This window comes from Oncorhynchus masou, chromosome 28 (assembly GCF_036934945.1).
Source record: "Oncorhynchus masou masou isolate Uvic2021 chromosome 28, UVic_Omas_1.1, whole genome shotgun sequence".
NCBI lineage: Eukaryota > Metazoa > Chordata > Actinopteri > Salmoniformes > Salmonidae > Oncorhynchus > Oncorhynchus masou.
In genome coordinates, this window is record NC_088239.1 from 6,584,924 (window position 1) to 6,596,261 (window position 11,338).

An 11,338-nucleotide genomic window follows, 5' to 3' on the forward strand; every position below is an offset into this window, starting at 1 on the left:
AATGTTCATAAATGACTAGCAGGGTCAAATAGTAATAATAATCACAGTGGTTGTAGAGGGTGCAACAGGTCAGATGTCAGGTTAAATGTCAGTTGGTTTTTCATAGCCGAGCATTCAGAGTTCGAGACAGCAGGTGCAGTAGAGAGAGAGAGAGAGAGAGAGAGAGTCGAAAACAGCAGGTCCGGGACAAGGTAGCACGTCCGGTGAACAGGTCAGGGTTCCATAACCGTAGGTAGAACAGTTGAAACTGGAGCAGCAGCAAGAACAGGTGGACTAGGGACAGCAAGGAGTCATCATGCCAGGAAATCCTGAGGCATGGTCCCTAGGGCTCAGGTCCTCCTGGAGGGGAGGGAGAGGGAGGGAGATTTAGAGGGAGCAAACGTAAATTCACACAGGACACCGGATAAGACAGGAGAAGTACTCCAGATATAACAGACTGACCCTAGCCTCCTGACACATAATCTACTGCAGCATAAATACTGGAGGCTGAGACAGGAGGTGTCGGGATACACTGTGGCCCCACCCACAATACCCCCGGACAGGGCCAACCAGGCAGGATATAATCCCACCCACTTTGCCAAAGCACAGCCCCCACACCATTAGAGGGATATCCGCAAACCACCAACTTACCACCCTGAGTCAAGGCTGAGTATAGCCCTCGAAGATCTCCTCTATGGCACGAACCCAAGGGGGCACCAACCCGGACAGGAAGATCACGTCACTGACTCAACCCACTCAAGTGACGCACCCCTCCCAAGGACGGCACGGAAGTGCACTAGTAAGCCAGTGACTCAGCCCCCATAATAGGGTTTGAGGCAAAGAATCCCTGGTGGACAGAGGGGAACCAGCCAGACAGAGACAGCAAGGGTTGGTTCGTTGCTCTAGTGCCATTCCGTTCACCTTCACAATCCTGGGCCAGACGACACTCAATCATAGGACCTACTGAAGAGATGCATCTTCAGTAAATAGTTAAAAATGGAGCTCTATAGGAGAAAGCCCTATGTCCAGCTGTTTGCTTAGAAAGTCTTTGGACAATAAGGAGGCCTGTGTCTTGTGACCGTAGCATACGTGTTGGTATGTACGGCAGGACCAAGTTGGAGAGATTGCTAGGAGCAAGCCCATGTAATGATTTGTCAATTAGCAGTAAAACCTTGAAATCAGCCCTTGCTTTGACAGGAAGCAAGTGTAGAGAGGCTAGCACTGGTGTAAAATGATATCATTTTGTGGTTCTCGTCAAGATTCTAGCAGCCCTGTTTTGCAGTAACTGAAGTTTATTTAGTGCTTCATCATTGCAGTATTCTAATATAGAAGTGCCAAAAGCTTGGATTAGCTTTTCTGGATAATTTTAGGGCAAAAAAAATCCGATTTTTGCAATGTTACATAGAAGGAATAAATCTGTCCTTGAAACAATCTTGATATGTTCGTCAAAAAAGAGATCAGGTTCCAGAGTAAAGCCGAGGTCCTTCACAGTTTTATTTGAGACGACAGTACATATATCAAGATGAATTGTCAGATCCAACAGAATATCTCTTTGTGTATTGGGACCTAGAACTAGCATCTCTGTCAGCAATGCACTGCTCCAGGTTCTGTCTGGAGAGCAGTGCTGCTATGAGAGATGGGGACTGGGTCAGAGAAGGTATAACAATACCGGGTGAGACCCAGATGCAGACACGGGAGACAGATGGTTTGAGTCTCTGATATTTATTATGAGATAAGGGCCAGGCAAGAGACAGGTCGTGGACAGGCAACAGATCATAAACCTGGTCAGAGTCTAGGAGGTACAGAGTGTCAGGCAGGCTCGAGGTCAGGGCAGGCTGAATGGTCAGGCAGGCTCGAGGTCAGGGTAGGCTGAATGGTCAGGCAGGCAGGCTCGAGGTCAGGGAAGGCAGTATGGTCAGGCAGGCGGGCTCAGTGTCAGGGTAGGCTGAATGGTCAAGTAGGCAGGCTCGAGGTCAGGGCAGGCTGAATGGTCAGGCAGGCGGGCTCAGTGTCAGGGAAGGCAGTATGGTCAAGCAGGCGGGCTCAGTGTCAGGGCAGGCAAAAGTCAGAACCGGGAGGACTAGAATAACAGAGACTAGGAAAAAGCAGGAGCACGGAAAAATCACGCTGGTTGACTTGACAAGACGAACTGGCAACAGACAGACAGAGAACACAGGAATAAATACGCTGGGAATAATGGGGAAATAGGTGACACCATGGATTCTTTTGTAAGTAGTAGAACTTAACTTGTTAGCATTTTGTTTAGCTGTTTGCATTTAACGATTTGCTTAAATAGCAGCCAGTGGATTGGCTCTGCATACCCAACACTAATGTAACGCCCCAACAACACTGTGAATGTGTTGCTGTTGACAAAAAGCTCCTTATTCAACCAACACATCTGGCTTATTAATCAACTAACTCGCTGTTGACATGTTGGTTCTCAAACTGCAACTTTCCAACGACCGGAGTACATATAATTGAAGGGCTCTAATTCTAATTAACTGTAATTTGTTGTCAAAGTAGTAAAAATATAAATTAAACAAATCCTCTGAATGACAAAAATGATAAAATATCAGTTCCATACTACATGTGAGGCTATACGTAGGACCAGCTAGAAATTAAACAGGGTTCTGACTAAATAACTTTCCGTTGAAAGAGTCACCAAGAGACAGAGGATCATTTAAAGTGACAGTACACAGTTGAAACAATATCAAAAGTCTTTCCCTGAGGGATGAGGCTGGATTAATGAAACCACTCTCAAATTCATAGGCAGGGCTGCTATACAATACTATACAACTCACACATGACCTTCCATGACATCAATATGATGGTTTATATAATGTATTGAGGCTATGCAGTGTTTGTTTAAATGTACATTGTTTACAAATATCTGAGAAAAACAAGCTTCTCTTTTGGGTTGAAGTGCGACAGTTGACCTAAACTCTGAGGAATTTCTAAGTTGGATTATTCAAGAATAAATGGTTAAAGTACAAACTCATTCTTTTAAAAGTACAAAAATGTATGTAGGAACCTGCAGATTGCCCCTTTAAAGATGAAGTGTCATCGTGTGTGTGGCTGCTACAGGACATCAGCCCGATCTGCCTGATAAACAAGCACCCAGAGCCATTGAAATGCCCCTCTGAAACATTTATAGCATAAAGCTGAGACTAATGACAAAGCTGAGACAAATGACACAGCTCTGTCTGCTGTAAATCGCTGGATGAAGTTTTCTTTCATCTGCTGTGGGCAAGCAACAGTATTTTACCACCTCCCAGAAGAATTTAACATGCTCCAGCCATCAAGACAGATCCTATTCATCTTGGAGGGTTGTAGTTGCATTTTGAATTCAGTTGATATCGTGTTGCTATTGTCTCGGGGCCAAGGAGACATCACGAAAACACATCCTCCACCAGGTACCATTCACATCTCTAGTGAAAATCACTATTCATCTGACTTTTTTATCTGTATTATTTAACCTTTATTTAACTAGGCAAGTCAGTGGCTAATTGGATCGCAATCATCAAATGCCATTTTTTATGACAAAGAAAGAGGGAAGGCCAGAGAGAGAGCGAGAGAACGAGGGCGAAGGCCAGAGAGAGAGAGAGAGAGAGAGAGAGAGAGAGAGAGAGAGAGGGGGAGAAGGCCAGAGAGAGAGAGAGAGAGAGGGAGAAGGCCAGAGAGAGAGAGAGAGAGGGAGAAGGCCAGAGAGAGACAGAGAGAGAGGGAGAAGGCCAGAGAGAGACAGAGAGGGAGAAGGCCAGAGAGAGAGAGAGGGAGAAGGCCAGAGAGAGAGAGAGGGAGAAGGCCAGAGAGAGAGAGAGGGAGAAGGCCAGAGAGAGAGAGAGGGAGAAGGCCAGAGAGAGAGAGAGGGAGAAGGCCAGAGAGAGAGGGAGAAGGCCAGAGAGAGAGAGAGAGGGGAGAGAAGGCCAGAGAGAGAGAGAGGGAGAAGGCCAGAGAGAGAGAGAGGGAGAAGGCCAGAAAGAGAGAGAGGGAGAAGGCCAGAGAGAGAGAGAGGGAGAAGGCCAGAGAGAGAGAGAGAGAGAGGGAGAGGGCCAGAGAGAGAGAGAGAGAGAGAGAGAGAGAGGGGGAGAAGGCCAGAGAGAGAGAGAGAGAGGGAGAAGGCCAGAGAGAGAGAGAGAGAGAGAGAGAGAGAGGGGGAGAAGGCCAGAGAGAGAGAGAGAGAGAGAGAGGGAGAAGGCCAGAGAGAGAGAGAGAGAGAGAGAGGGGGAGAAGGCCAGAGAGAGAGAGAGAGAGGGGAGAAGGCCAGAGAGAGAGAGAGAGAGAGAGGGAGAAGGCCAGAGAGAGAGAGAGAGAGAGAGAGAGAAGGCCAGAGAGAGACAGAGAGGGAGAAGGCCAGAGAGAGACAGAGAGGGAGAAGGCCAGAGAGAGAGAGAGGGAGAAGGCCAGAGAGAGAGAGAGGGAGAAGGCCAGAGAGGGAGAAGGCCAGAGAGAGAGAGAGGGAGAAGGCCAGAGAGAGAGAGGGAGAAGGCCAGAGAGAGAGAGAGGGAGAAGGCCAGAGAGAGAGAGGGAGAAGGCCAGAGAGAGAGAGAGGGAGAAGGCCAGAGAGAGAGAGAGGGAGAAGGCCAGAGAGAGACAGAGAGGGAGAAGGCCAGAGAGAGAGGGAGGGAGAAGAACAGAGAGAGAGAGAGGGAGAAGGCCAGAGAGAGAGAGAGGGAGAAGGCCAGAGAGAGAGAGAGGGAGAAGGCCAGAGAGAGAGGGAGAAGGCCAGAGAGAGAGAGAGAGGGAGAAGGCCAGAGAGAGAGAGAGGGAGAAGGCCAGAGAGAGAGAGAGGGAGAAGGCCAGAGAGAGAGAGAGGGAGAAGGCCAGAGAGAGAGAGAGGGAGAAGGCCAGAGAGAGAGAGAGAGAGGGGAGAGGGCCAGAGAGAGAGAGAGAGAGAGAGAGAGAGAGAGAGAGGGAGAAGGCCAGAGAGAGAGAGAGAGAGAGAGAGAGAGGGGGAGAAGGCCAGAGAGAGAGAGAGAGAGAGAGGGAGAAGGCCAGAGAGAGAGAGAGAGAGAGAGAGAGGGGGAGAAGGCCAGAGAGAGAGAGAGAGAGAGGGAGAAGGCCAGAGAGAGAGAGAGAGAGAGAGGGAGAAGGCCAGAGAGAGAGAGAGAGAGAGAGGCCAGAGAGAGACAGAGAGGGAGAGAAGGCCAGAGAGAGACAGAGAGGGAGAAGGCCAGAGAGAGAGAGAGGGAGAAGGCCAGAGAGAGAGAGAGGGAGAAGGCCAGAGAGAGAGAGAGGGAGAAGGCCAGAGAGGGAGAAGGCCAGAGAGAGAGAGAGGGAGAAGGCCAGAGAGAGAGAGGGAGAAGGCCAGAGAGAGAGAGAGGGAGAAGGCCAGAGAGAGAGAGGGAGAAGGCCAGAGAGAGAGAGAGGGAGAAGGCCAGAGAGAGAGAGAGGGAGAAGGCCAGAGAGAGACAGAGAGGGAGAAGGCCAGAGAGAGAGGGAGGGAGAAGGCCAGAGAGAGAGAGAGGGAGAAGGCCAGAGAGAGAGAGAGAGGGAGAAGGCCAGAGAGGGAGAAGGCCAGAGAGAGAGAGAGGGAGAAGGCCAGAGAGAGAGAGAGGGAGAAGGCCAGAGAGAGAGAGAGGGAGAAGGCCAGAGAGAGAGAGGGAGAAGGCCAGAGAGAGAGAGGGAGAAGGCCAGAGAGAGAGAGAGGGAGAAGGCCAGAGAGAGAGGGAGGGAGAAGGCCAGAGAGAGACAGAGGGAGAAGGCCAGAGAGAGACAGAGGGAGAAGGCCAGAGAGAGACAGAGAGGGAGAAGGCCAGAGAGAGACGGAGGGAGAAGGCCAGAGAGAGACAGAGGGAGAAGGCCAGAGAGAGACAGAGGGAGAAGGCCAGAGAGAGACAGAGGGAGAAGGCCAGAGAGAGACAGAGGGAGAAGGCCAGAGAGAGACAGAGGGAGAAGGCCAGAGAGAGACCGAGGGAGAAGGCCAGAGAGAGACCGAGGGAGAAGGCCAGAGAGAGACAGAGGGAGAAGGCCAGAGAGAGACAGAGGGAGAAGGCCAGAGAGAGACAGAGGGAGAAGGCCAGAGAGAGACAGAGGGAGAAGGCCAGAGAGAGACAGAGGGAGAAGGCCAGAGAGAGACAGAGGGAGAAGGCCAGAGAGAGACAGAGGGAGAAGGCCAGAGAGAGACAGAGGGAGAAGGCCAGAGAGAGACAGAGGGAGAAGGCCAGAGATACAGAGGGAGAAGGCCAGAGAGACAGAGGGAGAAGGCCAGAGAGACAGAGGGAGAAGGCCAGAGAGAGAGAGAGGGAGAAGGCCAGAGAGATACAGGGGGAGAAGGCCAGAGAGATACAGAGAGGGAGAAGGCCAGAGAGAGAGAGAGAGGGAGAAGGCCAGAGAGAGACAGAGGGAGAAGGCCAGAGAGAGACAGAGAGGGAGAAGGCCAGAGAGAGACAGAGAGGGAGAAGGCCAGAGAGAGACAGAGAGGGAGAAGGCCAGAGAGAGACAGAGATTGAGAAGGCCAGAGAGAGACAGAGAGGGAGAAGGCCAGAGAGAGACAGAGAGGGAGAAGGCCAGAGAGAGACAGAGAGGGAGAAGGCCAGAGAGAGACAGAGAGGGAGAAGGCCAGAGAGAGACAGATAAGGAGAAGGCCAGAGAGATACAGAGGGAGAAGGCCAGAGAGATACAGAGGGAGAAGGCCAGAGAGATACAGAGGGAGAAGGCCAGAGAGAGACAGAGAGGGAGAAGGCCAGAGAGAGACAGAGAGGGAGAAGGCCAGAGAGAGACAGAGAGGGAGAAGGCCAGAGAGAGACAGAGAGGGAGAAGGCCAGAGAGAGACAGAGAGGGAGAAGGCCAGAGAGAGACAGAGAGGGAGAAGGCCAGAGAGAGACAGAGAGGGAGAAGGCCAGAGAGAGACAGAGAGGGAGAAGGCCAGAGAGAGACAGAGAGGGAGAAGGCCAGAGAGAGAGGGAGAAGTAGTGACTTATTATCAGGTCATGTAATCAGCTAGATCAATTAGATTGAGACAATAACAGTTGTAAAGGTACTTGGAGAAAACTTAGCAGAATACATTTGTATAAGGTGATTGCGATGTAAACAAATGTACGTGTTCCTTATCAGCCTGTGGGGATAATGGTAGTGTAGGCCCTCAGGTAAAACCTTGTTAATGCAGATTTAATATGGTAGTGTAGGCCCTCAGGTAAAACCTTGTTAATGCAGATTTAATATGGTAGTGTAGGCCCTCAGGTAAAACCTTGTTAATGCAGATTTAATATGGTAGTGTAGGCCCTCAGGTAAAACCTTGTTAATGCAGATTTAATATGGTAGTGTAGGCCCTCAGGTAAAACCTTGTTAATGCAGATTTAATATGGTAGTGTAGGCCCTCAGGTAAAACCTTGTTAATGCAGATTTAATATGGTAGTATAGGCCCTCAGGTAAAACCTTGTTAATGCAGATTTAATATGGTAGTATAGGCCCTCAGGTAAAACCTTGTTAATGCAGATTTAATATGGTAGTGTAGGCCCTCAGGTAAAACCTTGTTAATGCAGATTTAATATGGTAGTGTAGGCCCTCAGGTAAAACCTTGTTAATGCAGATTTAATATGGTAGTGTAGGCCCTCAGGTAAAACCTTGTTAATGCAGATTTAATATGGTAGTGTAGGCCCTCAGGTAAAACCTTGTTAATGCAGATTTAATATGGTAGTGTAGGCCCTCAGGTAAAACCTTGTTAATGCAGATTTAATATGGTAGTGTCGGCCCTCAGGTAAAACCTTGTTAATGCAGATTTAATATGGTAGTGTAGGCCCTCAGGTAAAACCTTGTTAATGCAGATTTAATATGGTAGTGTAGGCCCTCAGGTAAAACCTTGTTAATGCAGATTTAATATGGTAGTGTAGGCCCTCAGGTAAAACCTTGTTAATGCAGATTTAATATGGTAGTGTAGGCCCTCAGGTAAAACCTTGTTAATGCAGATTTAATATGGTAGTGTAGGCCCTCAGGTAAAACCTTGTTAATGCAGATTTAATATGGTAGTGTCGGCCCTCAGGTAAAACCTTGTTAATGCAGATTTAATATGGTAGTGTAGGCCCTCAGGTAAAACCTCAGGTAAAACCTCGTTAATGCAGATTTAATATGGTAGTGTAGGCCCTCAGGTAAAACCTTGTTAATGCAGATTTAATATGGTAGTGTAGGCCCTCAGGTAAAACCTTGTTAATGCAGATTTAATATGGTAGTGTCGGCCCTCAGGTAAAACCTTGTTAATGCAGATTTAATATGGTAGTGTAGGCCCTCAGGTAAAACCTTGTTAATGCAGATTTAATATGGTAGTGTAGGCCCTCAGGTAAAACCTTGTTAATGCAGATTTAATATGGTAGTGTAGGCCCTCAGGTAAAACCTTGTTAATGCAGATTTAATATGGTAGTGTAGGCCCTCAGGTAAAACCTTGTTAATGCAGATTTAATATGGTAGTGTAGGCCCTCAGGTAAAACCTTGTTAATGCAGATTTAATATGGTAGTGTCGGCCCTCAGGTAAAACCTTGTTAATGCAGATTTAATATGGTAGTGTCGGCCCTCAGGTAAAACCTTGTTAATGCAGATTTAATATGGTAGTGTAGGCCCTCAGGTAAAACCTTGTTAATGCAGATTTAATATGGTAGTGTAGGCCCTCAGGTAAAACCTTGTTAATGCAGATTTAATATGGTAGTGTAGGCCCTCAGGTAAAACCTTGTTAATGCAGATTTAATATGGTAGTGTAGGCCCTCAGGTAAAACCTTGTTAATGCAGATTTAATATGGTAGTGTCGGCCCTCAGGTAAAACCTTGTTAATGCAGATTTAATATGGTAGTGTAGGCCCTCAGGTAAAACCTCAGGTAAAACCTCGTTAATGCAGATTTAATATGGTAGTGTAGGCCCTCAGGTAAAACCTTGTTAATGCAGATTTAATATGGTAGTGTAGGCCCTCAGGTAAAACCTTGTTAATGCAGATTTAATATGGTAGTGTCGGCCCTCAGGTAAAACCTTGTTAATGCAGATTTAATATGGTAGTGTAGGCCCTCAGGTAAAACCTTGTTAATGCAGATTTAATATGGTAGTGTAGGCCCTCAGGTAAAACCTTGTTAATGCAGATTTAATATGGTAGTGTAGGCCCTCAGGTAAAACCTTGTTAATGCAGATTTAATATGGTAGTGTAGGCCCTCAGGTAAAACCTTGTTAATGCAGATTTAATATGGTAGTGTAGGCCCTCAGGTAAAACCTTGTTAATGCAGATTTAATATGGTAGTGTCGGCCCTCAGGTAAAACCTTGTTAATGCAGATTTAATATGGTAGTGTCGGCCCTCAGGTAAAACCTCGTTAATGCAGATTTAATATGGTAGTGTAGGCCCTCAGGTAAAACCTTGTTAATGCAGATTTAATATGGTAGTGTAGGCCCTCAGGTAAAACCTTGTTAATGCAGATTTAATATGGTAGTGTAGGCCCTCAGGTAAAACCTCGTTAATGCAGATTTAATATGGTAGTGTAGGCCCTCAGGTAAAACCTCGTTAATGCAGATTTAATATGGTAGTGTAGGCCCTCAGGTAAAACCTCGTTAATGCAGATTTAATATGGTAGTGTAGGCCCTCAGGTAAAACCTTGTTAATGCAGATTTAATATGGTAGTGTAGGCCCTCAGGTAAAACCTCAGGTAAAACCTCGTTAATGCAGATTTAATATGGTAGTGTAGGCCCTCAGGTAAAACCTTGTTAATGCAGATTTAATATGGTAGTGTAGGCCCTCAGGTAAAACCTTGTTAATGCAGATTTAATATGGTAGTGTAGGCCCTCAGGTAAAACCTTGTTAATGCAGATTTAATATGGTAGTGTAGGCCCTCAGGTAAAACCTCGTTAATGCAGATTTAATATGGTAGTGTAGGCCCTCAGGTAAAACCTTGTTAATGCAGATTTAATATGGTAGTGTAGGCCCTCAGGTAAAACCTCGTTAATGCAGATTTAATATGGTAGTGTAGGCCCTCAGGTAAAACCTCGTTAATGCAGATTTAATATGGTAGTGTAGGCCCTCAGGTAAAACCTCGTTAATGCAGATTTAATATGGTAGTGTAGGCCCTCAGGTAAAACCTTGTTAATGCAGATTTAATATGGTAGTGTAGGCCCTCAGGTAAAACCTCAGGTAAAACCTCGTTAATGCAGATTTAATATGGTAGTGTAGGCCCTCAGGTAAAACCTCGTTAATGCAGATTTAATATGGTAGTGTAGGCCCTCAGGTAAAACCTTGTTAATGCAGATTTAATATGGTAGTGTAGGCCCTCAGGTAAAACCTCGTTAATGCAGATTTAATATGGTAGTGTAGGCCCTCAGGTAAAACCTTGTTAATGCAGATTTAATATGGTAGTGTAGGCCCTCAGGTAAAAACCTTGTTAATGCAGATTTAATATGGTAGTGTAGGCCCTCAGGTAAAACCTCGTTAATGCAGATTTAATATGGTAGTGTAGGCCCTCAGGTAAAAACCTTGTTAATGCAGATTTAATATGGTAGTGTAGGCCCTCAGGTAAAAACCTTGTTAATGCAGATTTAATATGGTAGTGTCGGCCCTCAGGTAAAAACCTCGTTAATGCAGATTTAATATGGTAGTGTAGGCCCTCAGGTAAAACCTTGTTAATGCAGATTTAATATGGTAGTGTAGGCCCTCAGGTAAAACCTCGTTAATGCAGATTTAATATGGTAGTGTAGGCCCTCAGGTAAAACCTTGTTAATGCAGATTTAATATGGTAGTGTCGGCCCTCAGGTAAAAACCTTGTTAATTCAGATTTAATATGGAAGTGTAGGCCCTCAGGTAAAAACCTTGTTAATGCAGATTTAATATGGAAGTGTAGGCCCTCAGGTAAAACCTCGTTAATGCAGATTTAATATGGTAGTGTAGGCCCTCAGGTAAAACCTCGTTAATGCAGATTTAATATGGTAGTGTAGGCCCTCAGGTAAAACCTTGTTAATGCAGATTTAATATGGTAGTGTCGGCCCTCAGGTAAAAACCTTGTTAATGCAGATTTAATATGGAAGTGTAGGCCCTCAGGTAAAAACCGTGTTAATGCAGATTTAATATGGAAGTGTAGGCCCTCAGGTAAAACCTCGTTAATGCAGATTTAATATGGTAGTGTAGGCCCTCAGGTAAAACCTCGTTAATGCAGATTTAATATGGTAGTGTAGGCCCTCAGGTAAAACCTCGTTAATGCAGATGTAATATGGTAGTGTCGGCCCTCAGGTAAAACCTCAAATGCAGATTTAATATGGTAGTGTAGGCCCTCAGGTAAAAACCTCGTTAATGCAGATTTAATATGGAAGTGTAGGCCCTCAGGTAAAAACCTTGTTAATGCAGATTTAATATGGTAGTGTAGGCCCTCAGGTAAAAACCTTGTTAATGCAGATTTAATATGG